Below are 15,727 nucleotides of genomic sequence, written 5' to 3' on the forward strand. Positions count from 1 at the left end.
TATTTTAAAATATCCCACTTCTTTATGACAAGAAAAATATTTACCATATTTCTCAAATCAGCATGAAAGTTTTAAGTCCATTCTAGGATAACTTAAAAGAAAGCTCTCAGCAGTCTACAAGATTTTCCATGCAACAATGAGGGAGCTTCAGAAAATAGCTTTATAATTTCAACGGCAGGAATTGATATTATATGCTGGCAATTTGGAAATGCTATAGGAAGCTAGCAATTGCTTTATTTTAGTAATTTCCTTCTTTTAAGATAAGTTCTACATAGCAGGAAGTTAATAGTGATTGTTTCTCTGCTTCTGCAAAACAGAGAAAACTGACTTGGTATGTGCTAAGGGATTTCTGAAATTGTTGTGATTGCAGTTAATAGAGAAGCAAATGCCTTTAACATCAGCATTTGTACATTTGTATTCCATAAATTAATTTTAGTGAATGCAATAGAATAGATTTGATCTTTTTAATTAGCAAATTATGTTTATAAGCACTGATATCAAGATATCCACCATCCATTCCTACTGAAAAGATAAAATATGTTATTGAAAGGAGAGAATTAGAGGCTCTGAATAATAACTCCCCTTTCTTTCAAGATCACATTTCAGCTCAATACTGCCCCAGGAAATGCAATCTCTGCTCCTTCTCAAAGACTCCTTTTTCTGTTCTTAAATATTTTTAAAGACTCTGATATTTATATTTTTTGTAAAACCAAAGTGCAATACTTTTTGTGGGACCACTGGCATTTGGTAAGAGCACTAAAAGAATAAAGAATACTCCAGTTCATGCATGCAGCCAAGCATTCATCCTCACATAAAACATTATGGACCTGGACAAGAATATTACAAGGGGAAGTTCTTGTATCATAATTTTGTATCACAACCTGCTACATGGACCAAAATTACATGATTAGTTTAAGGTAGTCCTAGAAGTTCCTTCACTTGTCACTGGATAGGCATTTCCAGAAATGAATTCATCCCATCATAAAAGCTGGAGTTCACCAGTCCATGCAGCTTAGGACAGAGTGAATCCCCATTTGGAAATGATTCTTTCTCTTGTTTTTTGTGGAAACAATCTAGATAACTAGATACTGACTTTTAGCTTTCCAGCTTTACCATACATCGCTTCTTGGAGGGGATTCATTCACCAGGACCTAGGCCTCCACAGTTATTTTAGCTACCACAGTGCTTCTGTCAGGCCTCTAAATGCCACTTAGTGAGGGTGAAGGTTTCCCTCTAGCGCCCAATATATCTGACAGCCTTATGCAGACGTTCAAAAGTATTTCAGATGGCAGAAAGCACCTAGGTTTAGGGAAGTGAATCTCTCCTCCCCAGTCTAAATAAGGCTTTTGGGGTCTCTTAGGAGGACATGAATTGCCTTACAGAGATGCTTATGTTTTCTTTTTATATTGTCTTTTGAGGCAACACAAATGACCAGCTTAGGTGAGATGCCTAATTTTTAGAAAACTAAATTTAGGAATTATACCCTGGGGTCTATATTTTAGGTACAGAAAGGTTTGTGAGATAAAGCTGAATCCGACGAAAGATAAGAAGTGATCAGTTCGAGAATGATAATTTACAGATGGCACTGAGTTAACTATCCCAGATATTTCAGATTTGCTATGGCTTATTGTTTTACTTTGAAGATAGCAAATAGGAGATACTAACACTGCAGTATTTGTCTTTTTAAAAGTTTTCTCAGCAATGACATAGTAGATCTTTCTTTGTTCCTACTTAATCTCTCAGTTTTCTAGCATTTGCCGTATCTGAATTGTCAGTCCTGTACTTTGAAATGAGCAAGTTTTCACAGCACTGTGGAAATAATACCAGCACCTCCAACAATAGCAAAGTTTTTTTCTTTTTATCCTTATAATTAAATTAGGGGCCTAAATCCTATTCTTCAGTTGCATTGATTATTTTTATTTTCTGACTTGCTTTTCCAAGTTTTCCAATCATATGTGTATATTTTAACTTTTACTAGTTTGCTTATTAATTTTTTTTTGTATGTCATCATTTATTTTTTGCATTTTTTCTTTATTCTGGATCAATCATCAAACTGAAAAAAAAATAAAATCCCACTTGTATGGTTAGGACAAAATTTGTGGCAGAGCTTGAACTAAATGATGCATTTCTCATCTCCAATCTTTTGCACGATGTTCCAGAAAAAGGCAGTTTTCAAATAAAAAGTCTTGGCTCAGATAGGATTTAAGGGATATATGTGGACCAGCAGCACTTCTCTATGTCAGTTTTGTTGGACTACAGCTACTTCTTCTGGCTGTTCAAATATGTGAGAAAATACTTTGTAATTTTTTGAACAGGTTTCCCAGGAAAAAAAGAGTTCAGAAGCCATACAGCTTCAAAAGAACAGTGCAACAAATTGTCTATACAAATTGAAAGCCTATGAAAGTATATACAAATGGAAATAACTATGCAAATAGAAATTTCCATGTGACCATATCCCAGATGAATAAATAGCTAATTTTTGGTCCACTGGTTGAAAGGCTACAGATTTATTTTCAGCCTATCACTTTAAGAGCTACAGCTAAAATGGCAAAAAATATTATCTAAGCAACAACACAAGACAGCAAAGTGGAACTATAAACTCCTTCATGGTACTTGTGAGTGCCTGGCTTTAATCTGATCTGAAGGATAATGTCCTTGCAAAGTGTTTGTTGCTAGTCACTTTGGAGGAGCAAAAGACAGAACAGCGGAGTATGATTGAGGACTGTCAAACAGTGGAACAAAGGGATTTGCTTCAGGTAAACCTAAAGCAACCCAAGTAAACATTAATTTAGCTAGCAGAGGAATAGGAGCTTGAGAGGAAGGATAAGAGAAGAATAACCTTTTTTGTATGGCTTGTTTGCTGTAAGTGTAGTTTGATCTCTAGTGGCTTGCCAAGTAGGTCAACAAAAGTATTTGCAGTAATTGGCAGTGACTTTCTGGAATTCAGTGTCAGAAAATATGGTGTAACTCCTGAAGAGTACTTGTTCCTGAGGGAAAATAACTTCAGAGAATGGATTAGAATAATTTTGCACTGCTCAGTGAGACAGTGTGGCTAGGTCAGTGGTTTCTTTTACTATGTCTGTGCTGCTTACTGACTACTTCCACACCTTTTGCTGAGGAGCCAGAGAATACAAATTACATTTTCATATTATCTGCTACAAAGAGTACAAAACAATTTTGTTTTGTATACTACAGAAATCATAAACTGTTATGCTATTCCTGTATGCTCATAGTAAAGGGGAAATGCCAGGATCCTCTACGGAGGAATAGCCAGGGCAGTGCAAGAGCAGAGTCCACCCTGGGCAACCTTCCTCTGCAGCGTTAAAGGGAGGGGAAATATTTTGAGCGCTGCAGGGTTCTGCTGTGACTGCTGCTATATAAACTAGATCAAGGCAAGAGGATGGAAAAAGTGGAGGAGAAAGGAAATTTAGAGTAATGCACAGGGCTAACATATTTCATTCCAGCTACAGGAGGTTGCCTCAAAGTTTCCATTATAAAGAAATCTGACCCTGAGTGAGCCTGTGCATGCTAGCCTTATTTCAGGTAATCACCTCCACTGCCCTCCCCGATTGCGTTTTTCTCTCCTATTTTGAATCAGGGTTCCTTCTTCTACACTTCCTGGAAAAAACAAAGAACATTGAGACACAGGTTAAGTAACTTTTCTTTTTATAATTTAGTGTCACAATTCATTCTTGGCTCTTGGTCCCCTGACTCTCCACACTGAATAAATATTAGCTTATTAAAAACAAAAATCTCTGAGTCCAGTTCTAAGGAAAGTTCATTCTGGGGATTCATTCTCAGTAAAAGAGAGCCCCTCCACCCTGAGCAGTCGTTTGGTATCCTCCAAAGCTATACCACTAGTTTTGCACTCCTAAAGCTGCCACATGCCCCAATATCATGCTCCAGGACTTGCAGTGCATGACATCAAATTTCTCTTATGGAAAAAAAGGAGTTTGGTGGGCTGCAGGCATGAATAAGGCTTCACATAAATTATGAACAATAAGAAACAAACAAATAATAATCTGTGGCACCACATTAGGCCAAAACATTAGGGTCCCAGCAACCTGCTCTAGGTTACCCTGCTTGGTCATGGGGTTGGACTAGATGATCTCTAAAGGTCCCTTCTGCACTCAACCATCCTGCGAAGTACTATGCAGTGAAAATGCAGGCAGTTGACTCCAGAGAGAACTAGTTCTCAGCAATGCGTGTGTGTGATGCTCTACACCACTTGGCCTGGAGCATTTTCTAAGATAGGCAGCAGAATCATGGAAATGTTGATTAGATGAAAACTCTGCAGGTCATCTGGTCCAACATTCTTTGAAAGTGGGATTTTTGCCAATGCTGGATCAATTCAGCAGTGACTGTCTAGCTAAGTCCTGAAAAATGTTTAAAAATGGAGATTTCATAGCCCCTTTGGGCAACCTGCTCCAGTTCACCAATTTTCCCAGGGAAATTTTTATTTTCCTAATGTCCAATCTGAATTTCCCTAGCAGTCATTTGTGGCTGTTGCCCTTGTTTTGTTATCTGCCACTACTGAGAAGAGGTGGATTTGCTTGGTTTTTTTTTTGTTGTTGTTTTTTTTTTTTGTTTTTTTCCTGTCATCTTTGTAATTGTCCTTCAGGTATTTTAAAACACCTGTTAGATTACTTGTTAGCCTTCTCTTCACAAAAATAAGCCCAGTTCCCTCAACCTCTGTTCATAAGATGTGTTTTAGGCCTCTGACCATCTCAGTTACCCTCACTAGACTCTCTCCAGTTTCTCAACTCCTTGAACTGGGGGTCCAAAACTGAACACGGTATTCCAGGTACAGTCTCACGAGCATTTCCCTCATTTTGAAGGCACTGCTCTTCCTGATGTAGCCCGGCGTGCCCTTCCCATTGTTTGCACTGAAACCACACAGTTGGATCATATTCAGCTTAACACGCACTGTAACCTCAAGGTTTTTTCAAGGACTGCTACTCTACCATTTGCTTCCCAGCCTGTATGCACAGAATTTATTCCATTCTAGGTGCAGAACTTTCTCCTTATTGTTGATCACTGTGCGGTTTGAATTGGCCCTGTGCTCATGTTTATCAAGGCATCTTTGGTTTGAATATCTACTTTTCTTTGTATTAAGCATATTCTCTGTCAGTGTGTTCTCCTCCATATTTGGTATTGTCCATAACAGTTTACTGTGCATCTCTTCATCTAATATGTCCACGGAGATGTTGAACAATATCAGACTTACCTTCAACTCCGGGGTATTCTGCTTATCAGCCACCAAATGGCTATCAAGCGAATTTTCAACCCATCTGACAGTCCATTGATCCATCTCATAACTCCTTAGCTTACAGGTTAGAATCCTGTGATAAATACTGTAAAAATAGTGCTGAATTTAAGATATATTACATCCACCATCTCTTCATCACACCATTACTCTACCATCATCCATGTGGCCAGGTATTTCATTGTCAAAGGCTGGTCATCTGTGATCTAGTATGACTTAAATTCAGTAATATGTGCCAAATGTTCTTGATTATCTTCTCATCCTTCACATGTCTGGAGAGGATTCAATAGGTTACGTTCCCCGTGTTTTCTAGGAACTGAGGTTCACAGGACTTTCATTCCCCAGATCTTTATGAATGTTGTTCCAGGCTCTTTACTGCCTTTTTTTTTTTTTTTTTTTTTTAATTCTGACTGGACCCTCAGCAGTGGCATCACCAAGCAGCAACAACTGCAGAGGTACAGGCCTCTGATAGAGAGCTTGCAATGCTAAATTTTGGTGAATTTCACTGTCAAACTTTTATAGATTTCTATTGCAAATCCATACACTGAGATTTTGAAGCACTTCAAATTTGATCAATTTGATGAACTTTTTTCAGCAATTTGCAGAATGTGGCATCTTCTATAATAGTAATATAGTTTCATTGTCAAATTCTATACAGCACAGTTTCACTGTCAAATTCTGTATATCACTGTATCAAGATAAGTGGTGGCATTGTTGATGTTTGATTCCCATACTGTAAATTAAATCAGGACGTACAGATTTACTGATTTATTAATAAATGATATTAACTGGAAATCAGTGAACTATATGCTCAGGAGCAATATCAGCAATAAAAAATATAAGCCACAATGCTAGACACATACCAAATTTTAACATATGCCTACAAATTTCTGAACATCAGTCTATATAACTAGTCCCTAAATGTTCTAATCCCCATACACATGCTCACAGTTACCACCTTCCTGGCCGTGTGAGTTACCTGTGCATAGCCCTTCTTCTGACAGTGCAAGTCCCACCACCTGCACAGCCCTCCCATGGGATATATGGGTATTTTAGCCTTATGTGTTCTCATGCCACTCCCTAAAATCCCCTAATGCACACACCGGTGAGCACACCCCCCCCCCAAGGCCACACATGCACACCCCAGGTGTGGGTCCCCATGTGTTGCACCCATGCATGTCACCCCACTAGCTGGACCACAGCTGCTCACAACATCTTAAAGGGAGGCTGCTGTATCTGACCTGGGCAGAGGTTGCGATGTCATGGGGAGACTTCTGACAGTGCCAAACCAGTGGTGATACTTTTTAAAAAAAAACAATCCTGAGCCATAAAATTTTTGTTTAAGTCTTTGTTTGTATTTTCCTATGCATCTCAGTCATGTTTGGATTTAGGATTTATATCCATTTTTGGTCTTTTTTTTTCTTATTAGCTTATCAGCAAATAAGTCTTATTTGCTAATCACAGCTTATAGCAGACTCAGAAACTGGATGAAGCTGCAGATAATCGACTGCACTGAAACAAGACATATTATTATGTATATATCATGCTTTGGGTCTAACTACTAGCTGGCATTCTGGAGAGATTAGACTGCCATGTCAAATGATATATAGGAGAGTTTGACTTTTATTCAAAATTTTATTGACAGTATACACTGAGCACCACTGGATGTTGCTAGTTCGAAATTCTCTTTTGCATAACTTGCACAAATCTAAAATTGTGTTTGGTATAAAACTATATCAAAGGACACTACCAGGAAGTAATTCATGTGCTATTGGTATTTCATTTTTTGTCACTAATGCTTCAGAAATTAAGGATGCCAACATGTGCAAGCTCTTTACTGTTAAAAACTGCACTTTCCATTATAGGACATGGATTTCTGTGGTTCTGCCATCTGCCCAGTCCTGTGATACACATTTGTTGCCTGATTTAAATTGTTTATTACATAGACAGCCTAATAGATAGCCTGTTCTTGATTTACAAGAGGAAGAAGTAATTCAAATTGATAGGGAGAAAAAGGGGATGGAAGGAAACAAAATAGTTGATTCTGCTCATGAAATGATGTGGAACCATCTAATTAGAGAGTCGAACAAATTACAAGGTTCAAGGTAGTTGTGAATACAAATTCCTACCATCTTATTAACCATATATGACAGCTTTAATGTTTGTGTGGCTGTGTGTTTAAACTTATGTATGCTTTTGTGCATTTTTTTGTGGAATGTGTATCTGTAAAAATATGTGATGTATATGTTTCTGTGAAAGAAATGCAGTGAGAAAAAGTACACTGGTGAAGTTATATTTTCTTCAATCTTCCTTAAGTCAATAACCAGCTGGTATTGAATTCAACAGAACTAGGATTTTTCCCTACAAATATTCCCAGAACAGAAAACCTTTACTTGAGTTCAAGATAAGATAGTGTGTATTGATCAAATTATTTAATGAAGAAAACTACCTGTAGTTTGCACAAATCCATAAATGTTAGTTAGACAAGAAATTCAAAGAGGAAAAATGTAAATATCACTTAACTAGGCTTAACTTTGACTTGCTGAATAACCGGATGACCTCCTACGTGATCAAATAGCTGCAGGTGAGATTCAATCCATCTGTATCATGTCTTAATTAATATTTAGGTACCTAAAATCTGCTTAACAGTATGCCAAGACTGTCTATCCCAGTAGCAGTTCTAAACTCCTTAGTTTCTGTCCTGCTAGCCTGAAAATCCTTTGCCCAGAAGTCCTACAGATGTGTGCAGGTGCTTACACACAGACATCTACTTTTAGATGCCCTTGGGTGTCCTGTCCAGGCTCCCTCTGGTGCTTCAAAGGCCATGGGTTTCCCTAGGTCCTGTGTCATATCTGCCAGTCGCATGGACATGTCTTGGGCATGTTACAGCATCTAAGAGAGCAGTAGCCATCAGCACTTAGGCATTTCAGCTACTCCATTTATTTTGATATGTTCAGATCTGCGTTCTCTCCACTGACTATAAAAATTTGAGGAAGTTATGCCATGTTAACTGTGCCATGTTTCTTCCTCAAAGCCCAGCACTTAAACCTGTATGAACCTATGCCTAAATTAAGGTAGATTAGATTCTCTTCCCCAGAAATATTTTTCCTTTTTAAAGAATTTTCTTAAATGTAACATCAAATGAAATAAACTGTGGGAATATTATATCTGAAAACTAGGCAGTTATACAAGTTAGATTTTTACTTCAAAATACTATAAGCTTCTGAGGCGATTTGCTCTGTGTGCTTCAAGTGTACTCCAATTATGAATATATACTCAGTTTTCTTTGAGATAAGAATGCTTGATAATAACAATGCAATATAATGTATTTCATACCAGTATTTATAGAATTTATATAAGGATTTATATATATAAAACTTTTATATATATAAAAACTATTATATATATAAAACTTTTCCATAAGTAGCATGAAAACGGTTTTATTTAGTATGGAACAGAACAGGTATCACTGCATGAGGGTCCCAAATCAATTAGAGCACACTTGCACTAAGCTTTAGGCATCTTGGAAATCTTTTATTCTAACACAAACCTGTGACTTACAAGAGGAAAGAGGAGTTAGATGTCTCCATTCGTTTTCAATAAATGAGTGGAGAAATGGAGGAATGAGGATTATTAGAGCCTGATATCATTGGTCTTCAGAATTTAGAATGGCAACTGTGAGTCTCAGATTTTGAGGCAAAGCCTGAAGGACCGACCCTCAGCTTCTGTTTTCACAGTCCTGTCCATCAAGGGGAGGAATGACAATTTGTGCCAGCTCTTGAATTGCCCCTGTGAGTCCAGCTGGGGCACAGAAAGAAAAGGCACTATAAAACCAGAGTGCTGCCACAGCACTGCAATGCAGAATGTTTCAGAGAAAATCAATCATAAGCCAACTTGATAGATGGCTCAGATTTGAAAGAGAGGCAGAGCTACACCACATGCCCCACTTCTGCTGACTTAGACACAATATATATATACTGAACATTCTGGTGATTTTATTAATTTTTAAGGGCTAGACAGCACTGTTAAAATAGCCATAAAAAGACATGCTTTGTAAGTTCCATCAGCCTGTGAGTGCACAGGAATCGTTGTGACTTAGAGACCAAGACTGTAAAATTGCAAATGGATTCACATACAAATAAGCGCTGTATCCATGCAGATTTACTTTGTTTGCGACCAAGCAATTGAATGGCATAAGGCAGACAACATAATACAGAAAAAAGTAGGAGTAGCAAATATTTTACTAGTTACTTTATGAGCTCAAAATTTGTTTTTTCACAGCTCAGAGTAAAAGCAACAAAATATCCACAACGTAACAGAAAAAAATAGGGTTTTTTTGATTAATGTTTCATTTATATTGATTTTTAAAAAATATTTCTAACACTATGAATGGATCTCTACATTGTATGAAGAATCCATAAAAAGTATATTTCTATATCTATGAAAACTCAAAATAAAAAGATAGAATATATCAATACTACCAAGGACTTTTTAAAATGGAAGGAAGGAGGGAAGGCAGGAAGGAAGGAAGGAAGGAAAGAAAGAAGGGTTCCAAATAAATGATCAGTATAATTGACACTCTAACAGAAAGAATTTGTTTAGAAGTAGTAGCATTTACTGACAACATTTACTGATTATACACATTATTTATGTGAAATTGATATGGATAAATGCAGCTTAGATGGGATTCATCTTACCTAACTTTAGATATCTATACTATAGATATCTACATCTGATTTTACAAGCTATCATTTTACAAGTCACAGAGAGGACATGATTCATCTGCTCTGCCAGACAAGTGCTGTAGAAGATGACTGCACCCTAAAAGTGCCTGTTTTATCCTTTGACTGAAAAAGGCGAGTGGAGTGACTAGCTAAAATTACACTGAAGATATGTGTAGGGAGAGAGAAATCCTCTTTCTCATAGTTTTACCCACTCTTTCTTTTTTCTTAAAAACAGAGGAATCAAATAATTAATATAATTTTCTAGTCTGCAAAAAAACTTTCATTACTTATTAATTAACTTTTTACTTATGAGTAGCTTTCATGGAGAAAAATATGCACACATGTAGGTAGTGTATCAGTGATGACAAAAGTGCTAAATAATTAACCTTAAGTTAGAATGAGGTTTTCCTAAAAGTTAATGAGGTGGTTGTTAGATTAATTAGGGCTCAAGCAGAAACTTGTAGCATAGATTATATAAACATACTACATGACAAATGGCACAGCACATGGTCTTTTAATGCTCTATTAAATTGCAACTGTCCCTGGTAAAAGAAATATATAGAAAGACTCTAAGGAAAACTTAAGGTAATATATCATCTTCTTACTCATAATAGTTACCTGCCAACACAGAAGCATGTTCTGAGAAATAATTCAAATTACGTAGTAGTTTTTCAGTTGTCTTTGCTACTATACAGCTCCTATGCGTTTTCTAGAATGATTACATTTAATCACATTACATGAAATAAACATGCAGAGTCATAAAATTCACAAAGTACTCATGTGCTGGTGAATATTTTACACTAACTTAAAAAGGTGAAACTATTAAAAATGTCATATATAATGAATGTTGGAGAAAATTAAAACTGTAACAGTTAGGAATATAGTATTGTTAGGGTTTAACAGGACATGATACCAATAAATCACCACCTAGATTCCATGATTATTTTCACTGTATTACGTGATCCATCAGTGAACCAGTACAATTGGATAATGTAGTCATTCAAAGTCTCTGTGCCTGTTTTCCACCTATAAAAATATACTACCACAATGCTTATATACCCTCCAAGCAATCTAAGAAACATGAGATGATCCCTGGTTCTTAACTTATCTAATTAATTTAAGAAAGAAGGATTACTAGTAGTCTTTGAAGAATAAAGGACACAAAAAGAACATGGCTTGTTTTGTCTGGCAAAACGAAGGATGAGAGGGAATATAATTGTTGCCTATAAATAAATCAGCTCTAAACCTAAGGGAGGAAAAAGAGTTATTTAGCTAACAGACAATGTTGGCGTGAGAATAGATGGGTATAGAATAGCCATGAGTAATCAATGCAGGCTTGACAGAAAAAGTATGCTAGTGAGCTGAGGAATTAATCTTGGAGAAACTGCTTAACGGGGTACTAGAAGCAAAAACAAACCAAGAAAGAAACACACACTCTTTCCTCCTCACCTCAAAAAAATCGAGAAAACCTTAAACTTAAAACAGAAGACCTAGCTACTCTTAAGATGGAAATAGGTTAGCTTATGTGCATTATGCATCATATGCAGCGATTAACTATGATAAAAGGGAGAAGGGATCCATGACCCAGAAGGTCCATTTAAGTTTAATATTCTGTTACATCATTTTTATTCAATGTGTGGAAACAAAGCTGGACAAGGTAGAGATGAAAGGAGAAATGGCCAGACAGTACTTATAATTTTAAAAACACATTGAGGAGTACTACCATAATAAAAAAACAGTTGAAGGGATTTTTTAGTCTGTTGAATGACAGAAAACATAGCAGATAAAAACTGAGCCACAGATGATAACGAGATTTTGGTCTGATATTATTCTGGGTTGTCCACAGTGATCAAGAGAGATGACTTTCTGGAAGATGAGGGAGAAAATTAAAAATGCTATATAAACTCTATCGATATTGAACAAGTGGCTTGATAGCCATGAAAAGGTGTCAGAAAGTTTGCCAATAGGCTGCATATAGATCTGGGTTCTTCTGGATTACTTTCTGAGGCCGTTACATATAAGGCAATTCTAGTCTAGAAGTCACATAATCACACCAGTCAGGTGTTATGTTGAAACCTGGATAACTTTCTGCTTTGCAGAGCTTATTAGCTCAGACACAGAACACTGTTATATCTATATGGATTCATATACAACAAAGAGTAAATAACATTTGTCTGCCCTTGCTCAAGTAGATATCCCTAAGAGACTATCCAGGATTTGGAAACAAGAAGCAAATGAGTAAAATAGGTTATAGGATTATATGATAGAGGTATGTAATAATTTAGTCTTCATTTATTGCTTGTCATAAAATTATAAATTATGAATTAATATTATAAGTTTGTACAAATACTAATACTAATATGCTGTATACACAGTCCCACTGGTAATGACTGCACTTGTTACTTGCTCTGCCACAAGAAATCTATAAGTCTGGACAAGGAAATTTTGTATGATATAGTATGGCTGTGAGTTCTCTACATAGAACTGAAATTAAATGTTTGTTAAAAGGTGAGACTCACTTCTGTTCTTAAAAAGTCATGCTGCTGCTGCTGCTGCTGCTGGTGACAGTTTGTTTCTTACATCCTAGTTTGGACCAGAATCTATTGCACATCTGAGCCATTAATAACTCACATGTTAAGGAGCATTCTCATAATTGCATGTACTTTGCTTTGCACCTTTTGTTTTTCTCCTTCCCTCGCTTTGTCTTTGGTTGGTTCATTGCTAATATTTTTGAACCATATGTCTCTCTGTTGTGCATGCATCGCGTATCAGAGCATTTCAGTTCTAGGTCACTGGTTCAGTTCCAACACACACTCAAAATGAAAATGTGCTGTAGGTATCAATCCCGCTCCAGGCAGGTGTCCCCGCTGCCGCCACGCTAACAAGCAGTGAGTGACACCCCTCTGAACAGTCTCACAGGACGGACCCAGGACTGAATAGAAATAGCTTCATTCCCTCTGAGCTGATGATGGGCCTCCAAGCCAGGATCAAGCCCTGCTGGTCAAACAGCATGAGACAGATTGCATCGGCTGTCAGCGTTGGTGGGGATAGACAACGTCACTATCCTGACGGCTAATCTGATTCTGTTCTTTGTAAGTCTGTGCTTCCATGCGCTACCTGCTACTGACTCTTCTCCTTCACCATGGACTCTCTGCACTCCTTTCAGCTGTGTCTGCCCTTTGATGGCAGGAACACAATGGTTTTTAGACACTAATTTCATTAACAGAAAATGCTCTCTTCTTTAACAAATTTTCATGCAGTGGTCTTGGAGGGAAAATGCTATTGCTAGAAGTGTCAGTTACCAAAATTCTGATTATTGAGTGTTTAAAGCTATCACTGGAAAGAAAAGAAAGGGCTTTTAGCTGAGAAGAGTTACTAACAAAATAGCAAAAATGCAGTAAAGGGTCATGATACTGGTTCCTTTTAAGCCATCTGGGGGATTTTTTTGTTTGTTTTTTTTTTGTTTTTTGGGCTTTTTTTCTGTAGGGATTAGGAGGGCAATGTAGTTTGCTTATTCAGTGGACTTTTGCTCCCCATAAACAGAATGTCACTTAGAAAATTCATATATATATTTTTGTGGTTGCTATACAATAAAATATTTTTCTTTAGGCAACTGTTATTTTATCCCCCGGGCATGATCAAAGATGACAGCTTCTTTTTTCAAATTTCCATAAATGAGACAACAAGAAAATTCTTATTCTTTGTGCATTCAAAAGTATCATCTGCTTTACTTCTGATTTAATAAGAAAATAGTAAAGAAAAGTAAAACAGACAATTGGATAAACACAGTTCTATGCACAAGCAGGCAATCTTTCTATTTCCTTTATGTCTGCTCATAATGTTTGAGCAGTACCTTACTATGTACGTAATTCTACAAGTAAGTAAAGTATTACTCTTGCAGTTCAGACGGTTGTGGCCCTTTGCAGAGTGATTTAGAGTCTTTCTGGATAAAGAATACTCTAATAAGATACATTATCATTGTTCCAAGTCAGATTTCAATCCTCTTACAATTTTGGTTGCCATGCCAGCACAGTTATATACAATCTTGGCTCAGCAGAAGTTATTGAATTTCAGCATACGTCAGTATGACAGTGAATTGAATAAAGAATTACCAGTAGGGAAAAATTCCTTTTCACCTAAATAACATACTTATGTTTGTGCAAACTATGTTTCAAAAACATGTCCTCTGAAACACTGTCTTATTAGAAGATATTGCATTATAGGAGGCACTTTAGCAGGTCATCAAGCATGCAGTCAAAAAATTCTACCTAGCCAAATCATAACAGCAGAGAAACAGGGTTTTCTTTCTACTGTCAAAAACAATTTGCTGATCACTCATGAAGGATCACTTCGCAGGACCAGAAATAGAATTTGTTGTTTCTCTCATATAACCTAACTCAAGATTGTTTGCTAAGAAGTACAAAATGGAGCTAGCAGGAGTTCAAGTTTTCCCAACTGATTCTCACAGGTCTTGAAGAATTACACAAAATTACATTATTACCTTATATTTATTCATCCAAAATCATTTAATATATGACATATAATGTTTTGATTTCTTTCGCTGTATGCTTTGAAACATTTTGGAAATTTCTGATTATTTTAAAATGCATAATGCTGTTTAGAGCTATTAATACAATCCTTACTATTTGCTATATTTACTTTTCCTGTATTTTTATTTAGTGACTTGGTAGTGTAAAAGCACCCAATACTTCTGCAATTTCCTCATCCCAAAATCCATATGTTAGTTCACCTTCTGTGTTTTTTTCTTTTTTGACATTTACATTCCTGACTGCAGAATGACCCATTTTGAACAGAAATAGAGCTTTCCTGGTTATGCCATAAATGGCTAGCAGCCTGTACCGGACAGATGAGTGAACTTTTGCCTTAAACATTTCTTGGTACATAAGTTTCAAGCAAACCATAACCCCGAACAAGCCATCTGTCCCCAGCGGAAACAGGACTAAGCTGCTGCGACCCCTGAAATGGTCTCCCTGCGACCACCCAGGACACACCGAGCCTGCGCTGAACCAGATCACGATCAGGCAGAGACTTTGGGACCTGGACTGTAAATTATTGCCGTTTTAGCACAACTTCTGTAAAACTTGCTTAGCATGAGTAGCTAAATTTGCTGAAGCCTTAGGCCGCACTTAGAAGAAAAGGGCCCCAGAGCTGGTGCAGACTGGAATGATAAGGGAGTTACCAGCAGTTTGCATTCCTGTGCACTGCTGAAACAGTGTTAATTGCTGGAATTACCACCTCTTTGTCAGGACCTTGAGAGACAATGGCAGGACCCGAGGAATGAAGACACACCTGTCAGCAGAAACCACAACAGTAAACAGCCTACCTAGGGACAGTGATGAGACCCAATAAGGAGCAGGAGATCCCAGACCTAAATATTACTATTGGTCCAAACTACCGCGTGAGGGGTGGGAAACTTAATTTGAAAAAGCTATAATTGCCCAGGGATTTCTTTGTTTGGGGTCCCTCGTGGGAGGCACCCAGCTTGAGCTGTAATTCGAACGGAGTCAGCAGAACATCATCGGCCTCGGAGTGGTGGTAGCTAGCTGCTTCTCTCCTTTTCCAACTTTCTCTATCTTTTCCCCTTACCCTTGTTCCCCTCTTCCCTTCACCTCCCCTTCGCCTTCTCCCACCTTTTCTCCCCACTCCGTTGAAAATAAAGTTAAATGGTTGTACAATATTTGACCAGTTTTAGCGTCTTAATCTCATCCTTGGGATC

The sequence above is a fragment of the Dromaius novaehollandiae genome, chromosome 1 (genome assembly GCF_036370855.1).
Source record: "Dromaius novaehollandiae isolate bDroNov1 chromosome 1, bDroNov1.hap1, whole genome shotgun sequence".
Classification (NCBI taxonomy): domain Eukaryota; kingdom Metazoa; phylum Chordata; class Aves; order Casuariiformes; family Dromaiidae; genus Dromaius; species Dromaius novaehollandiae.